Source organism: Eubalaena glacialis, chromosome 1, assembly GCF_028564815.1.
Source record: "Eubalaena glacialis isolate mEubGla1 chromosome 1, mEubGla1.1.hap2.+ XY, whole genome shotgun sequence".
NCBI lineage: Eukaryota > Metazoa > Chordata > Mammalia > Artiodactyla > Balaenidae > Eubalaena > Eubalaena glacialis.
In genome coordinates, this window is record NC_083716.1 from 57,883,007 (window position 1) to 57,889,006 (window position 6,000).

The 6,000-nt window shown below is 51.4% G+C and overlaps 1 pseudogene; it reads right to left on the minus strand.

Moving 5' to 3' along the window:
- The window catches only part of LOC133091213 (E3 ubiquitin-protein ligase RBBP6-like), a 59,238-nt pseudogene extending 56,709 nt beyond the window's left edge, over positions 1–2,529 (minus strand).
- Positions 2,530–6,000: the final 3,471 nt, after the last annotated feature.

Sequence of the window (6,000 nt, forward strand, 5' to 3'; positions counted from 1 at the left end):
AACCCCTTAAAGAGAGTGGCAGGGGGAGCCCCCATCTGCTGCGGCTGAGGGAGCCTCAAGAGCGCCAGGCTCCACATCACACCAAAGAGATGTGATGCCAGATGCTCAGCCTGTGGGTCCTGCCTCCCAACCTGGGTTCTGCTGATGCAGAGGATCCAAGGGTTCCTAATGGGTTAGGTGATGATCACTCCTTGGGTGTCCAGTGTGGGATTGGGGGATCTTGTCCAGTTGCCAGTTAAGCAGCATTTCAGCAAGACTAATGTTGCTTAACTGGCAACTGATGGCAGCCCATAAGAGACTGAGACTGGCCACTTGCTTGACGTGCGCCCCTCAGATGTATAGCACAGGGCTGGATGCACTGTAAATGTTCACTAAATATTTTTGAATAATGGTAATAAGCCAGTGGTAGGATGTGGCTACTGAGAAACCTAATGTCATCTCAGGCTGCATTAATAGAAGCATGTTTAGTAGAATGAGGGAGGTGGTAACCTCGCTGTTGCATGCTGTAGAGACCTTATCTGTCGAACTAAGTTTCATTTTGATTACCCACTAAGGCTCCATGAGAGCTGGTGCTTGCCTTTTTTTGCTACTGTATTGCCAATAAGAACATTGCACCTGTCAGATACCAGGCCTGCAATAAATCTGTTGCCTGCCGGACAGGGGGAGATCTTGTTCTCCTTCAAGATTGCAAGGAGGGTTGTCGGCCTCATGAAAAGCAGCAGAAGGTAATTCGTGGATATCTAACCCACCTACACAGCAAACCCTGAGAATCTTCCCCAAATATCCAAATAATGCACATCTGTGTTTTCTCCTGCCTAGCTAACATCCATTCCCCCTTTTAGTCACAGTATCCTGACTTTATTTTGGGAATCCCATTGCGGAGAACCCTATGGGACTTGTTGATTCCGTTGAGTACAGCCTTGGTGGGACCATTTCTCAAGGAGCCCTGGGCTCCCCGTCTCAGAGTGACACACAACTCGGGCTAGGTTTTTCCAGAGCAGTGGCTCTCACAGCTTGGATTCCGGACCAGCAGCACCAGCCCTGCTTAGGAGCTTATTAGACATGCAAAATTCTGGAGTCCTACCTCAGAATCAGACACTTTGGGTGTAGAGCCCAGCAATCTGTGTTTTAGCAAGCCCTGCAGGGCGTTCTGATGTTAAAGTGGCTCTTATCGTTATCTGAGGGTTGACTCTTGATTCCACCCAAACACTGAAATCAGTTGGTACCACGTTTTCCACTGGTGGGGAGTGGGGTATAGGGCCTCGGGGGGTGTGACCCTCAAGACACTGCCCAAAGGCAGAAATAGAGACCCAGTGTCTTTTTGCTCCTAAGATCTCTGGAACCTGACCTGTCAGGGACCCAAGTCTTCAGATTTTCTTCAATTCTATGAGCTTCCCATCTCCAAGTAAGTTCTTTAATTTCTTTCTTTTTAAAAAAAATTTGCTTCAGTTAGCTAGAGTCAATTTCTGTTTCTTAAAATCAAAGAGCCCACTGACACTGGATGGGAAAGATTTGGTCAGATGACTCATGGGTCCCTTCCAGACTGGCACATGTTGAATGAATGAGTCAATAAATGGCAGATTGATGGAATTGAACCAGATCTTCTCTAGTCTGAGCTCCGAGAGAAAGTAAAATTAGGGCAGGGAGAAAAAAAAAAAGATTAAGAGTGTGACTCAGTACAGATTCCAGCCAGAATCAGAAGCGTCTTTCCTAGACCAGGATTTTCGAACAAGCACTGGGAAACCTGCCCCAGCAAGAGCTTCTTTGCTGACTGGCCGGTGACCTTAGGAAAGTCGTGTAACCTCCCTAGGTCCCATTTTTCTCTCTCTGAAGGAGAGGATTATTCTGTGCTCTTTGCTCATCCCTCTTCTGTAGCTAAATTAAAATGCCTGTGTGACTAAGAGCAGCCTTGGGGAGGCCCACGTGGATGCTGCCTGTTGGGCTGTGAGCGATTTGACGAAGCAGTCTCCATCTCAGTAACTGGGGCCAGATGCTTCAGCGCAGACCCTGCTGACTCATCAACAGCCCTGCCTTCCCGAGGGCTGGGCTGGGGTCAGCTCTGAGCTAGTACCATCTGCCTTCCCAGAAGCGCCCTGCTGGGGTGGTGCGGTTTAGTGTGGGCAGGAGGAATAGGTATTTAGGGGGAGCACACAGGGGTTCTGAAGGATGGGGAGTTTTTGTAGCTGGTGTGAAAATTTATTGGAAGTGAGACTTTTCTAAGGAGAAATTGGATAAATGAGTGTCTACACGTGGAATTCAGAAGGGTTGTGAAACTCACATACATTTGGAACTGGAAGTGTTCAAAAGCGCCAGTTCACGATGTTTTCATGGCTGTTTGGGGGCCGTCTGGGGGCTGGAGAACCAACCAAAGTCAGGAACCTGACAGCACTGGAGTTTGGAAGGATGGGCTAACAGCTCTCCTATCTTTGTGCCCTTTGGTGCTCTGTCTGCCTCTCTCACCTTCTCTTTGCCTCTCTGTCGTTCTTCCTGGTCTCCCAGTCTTCTGGTATCAGCTTCTTGTTTCTGCATGCTGCCTTCTCTGCAAGAACCCATTTTGGTTGCAAATGACTGACACCCAATCATAACAACTTGGGGACACAGAGAGGCTTTATTGGCTCTTGGAATCAAGTCCTAAATTTGAACGACCAAATCTTCCAAAGGGGAGGATGCAGCTAGACTTCAGGAATGGCTGGAACCAGGGCTTGAATCTGCTGGCAGTCTCATCTTTGCTTTTCTCTGTGTGATGGTTTCACTGTCTCTCAACACTGACTAGCTTCTGCCACCTTGTGCATGGGAAATATGGCTGCCAACAGGGCCCTTGGCTCATCGTTTGCAGTTCCCACTACTGGAGCGGGGCTGGCTTTTACTTTCTGGATCCCAAGTTGAATTAAATAGGAAACTCAATTGACTAAAAATCATAGCTTAAAATCATGACTGTCCTAGCTCTGCCAGTGACTACTGTGTGACCTTGCAAAATTTACTTTGCGTCTCTGAACAGCAGTTTTCTCATCTGAGAAATGGGGATGAACACAGTTCCCAGATCAGAGGCAGTTATCGCCTAGTAGTTGGGGGTAGAGAGGCTCTGGGGCCAGACTGCCCTGCTCCAATCCTAGTTTTCCTACTTAGAAGCAGTGTGACCTTGGGCTGGTCCCTCAACCTCTGGGTGCCCTAGCTTCCTCATCTCTAAATAGGGACAATAATAGCACTTACTCATGGGGGTGTTTGAGGATTAAATGAGTTCGTGCACCTAAAGAATGTAGAGTAATGAGTGCATCTCCCAAGCCATCAGTGCTGCCATCTGTCCCTTGCTGCCTCCCTAGCTCTTGATGACATTTTTGCAGGGTCTCTCCATGGCTGCTGCTTAAGTAGAATAGACGGTGACTGGTGAGCCATCCTCTCCTCCGCTGGTTGCCACTCTACTCCTTTCTCTGCTACTCAAGAACATGAGTAAGAACCGAGATGTTCTTACAGGAATAAATTTGAATCTCTTCTAATTTACATTTTAAAAGTAATCATTCTTGAGCCTTGGTTCCCTGTTATTAATGGATTGCTTTTAAGGATGGATTCTGAGCGCTGTGTCAGGTGCTCCACATCCATTATTTAATTTAATTGTCACAACAACACAGCAAGGCAAGTGTTCTTAGCCCTCTTTTACAGATTCAGAAAATGCACCTCAGAGAAGAACAGTAACTTGCTAGAGGTCACACGTCTGGCTTATGGAGAAGCTGAGATTCAAACCTCCTTGTCCAGCTCCAAAGCCCACGCGTATGCTCACCTCCTGTCTTAGAGGCACCTTCTGCTGGAGGCTGAGCCAGGCCCTCCCATCTGCCCGTCTCTCCTCTCTACTCTGGGTCGCAGACCTTGTTTGCACATAAGCTGATCCTCTGCTGGCTGGGGTTTCGTCTTGTTCACCTTTGCGCTCCTTTGGCCTGACAGCTTTCCCCAACTAGATGATAGACTTTGCGTGCCGTACGTTGTGCCTTCAATCTCCATCCCCCTCACATCCCTCCCAGAGGTCAGGGGACATGGCAAGGGCTCTGAAAAAGCCCCCTGACTCTGGAGACTTGGGTGGAGGAGGCAGATGAAAAGGAGCGTGTCAGTCCCTCTCCCCTCCAGGCGATGGCGCCAGTCTGCAGGCCAGGCCTGGTCCCGGAGCCGCTGTCCCTGGCTTGGAGGGGGCAGCACAGCCCCAAGCCTCCTCAGGGCCCCCATCTGGAGAAGCAGCAGCTATTGGCATTATCTGTGGGATGAGCAGCAAGGAGAGAGACCCAGGGGAGCAGCAAGACAGTAGCATGGAGTGCGACCATTCGTGAGCCCCGCCCTAAAGTGCAGCGAGGGCTCAGGGCTCCTGCTTTCTTGGGGACAGCCAGGATGGCTGTGCAGCCCCAGCCCTGCAGTACTCAGGGAGCTGGGCCACTCTGGCCTGGGCGTCACGACTTTTCTAAGCCTGAGATGCTCTGAGCACAGCCTGCACCCTGAACGCGGATGGTAAGAAGTAATAACTGAGGCATATCTCAGCCCGGGGCTGGGGATGTGCAGGGGGTGGGATGGGGAGAGGACCCTTGGACCCAGGCCCCCAATCACAAAGGGCCACAGATTAGGCTTGAGACATAATCTCCAAATCAGAGCATGTGTACGATGAGGGAGCTCCCCTGACAGGGTACATGACAGGCCAAAACAAGTCCAGTTGTTAAATATGAACACTTACGATGGACCATCATTTTTGTAAGGCTTCCTTACAAGACATGATCACATGTCTTCATGTTTGTGCATGCCAGGGGCCTCAGAATGGAAGAGACCTGGGCCTCCACCCGCCTCTCAGAGCCCAGGGCGCTCAGTGTCCCCTCCCCCGTCTTCGTTCTGCACAGGCAAACCCGAGGCCCTGGGCCCTTGCCCGATTGGTCTTCCCTCACATGGCAGGAGGGAACTATGTAACTCCAAGGTCCCCTGTATCTCTATTTCCTTAAAAAATAAAATGCAGAACCCTTCTCAGAGATGTGGGGCTTCTGAGAGTCACGTAAGTTAGGACTACTATTCATCCATTCACTCATTCGGGAATGACTGGTCACTGCCATGTGCCAGGCCCCCTGTCAGGGGCTGAACCCGACAGATACTGCTTCAGTGGGATCTGAGGTTTCGTGGGGGAAACAGACAATTGAGAAGGCAATCGCCACACGGTATGAGAAGCACTCCAATGGGGGAAGTACACATGGAATATCAAGGAGAGCTTCCTGGAGGAAGAGGCACCTAAGGTGAGGGGAAATGAGCCAGGCTTGAGAAGTGAGGGGTGGAGTTGGACACAGGACTTCAGAGCCTCCTTGTTTAGCTGGGGCAAGGCCTGCCTCTTTCTCCTCCTTTCTTGGCCACTCTCATTGCAGGGACCCATGACCTGGGATGGCAGGAAGTCTATTTCCATCCGTCCATGTCACTGCAGTGTCTTGTGCAGAAGGGTCAAGAATCTTATAAAAGCCGCCAGCCCTCTCCACAGGAAAAATATATCCATATGGGTCCACCCCCAACTCGGCGCACACTGCAGGGTTCCTCGGCGCACAGAGGAGTCTGGAGAGGACCCGCGGATAGAGGCGGAAGAAGTGGTGCCTCGCGCTCCACTTTGGGAAGCGCCTCCCATTCTGAGCCGCCCGCCTACCGGCTCCAGTGACTCTGACACCGAGGGTCCTTTCTGCTGCCTCCCTTGTATGGACAGGGTGGGGAGGGGGTGGAGGTGCCTGGCTTCTCTCCTTGCTGCCCTGGCACGGCTCTGCTGGGTGGGCCTCCTCCCCAGGGATTCACATGTTTTTGGTGAAGACAGGCCCCCTTCTTGGCCCCCAGTAAGCACCCACAGGATGCCTGGTGAAACACTATTTGCAAAATGCAATGGGCCCCACCGGGGCTGGCACGACTGGGTGAGCTGTGCCTGGCTGGGCCGCCTCCCTGCGTCTTCATCTGGGGACTCAGCAGGACAGGTTCCGCGCTCACATCTCCGGGCCACTGTGGGCTGGG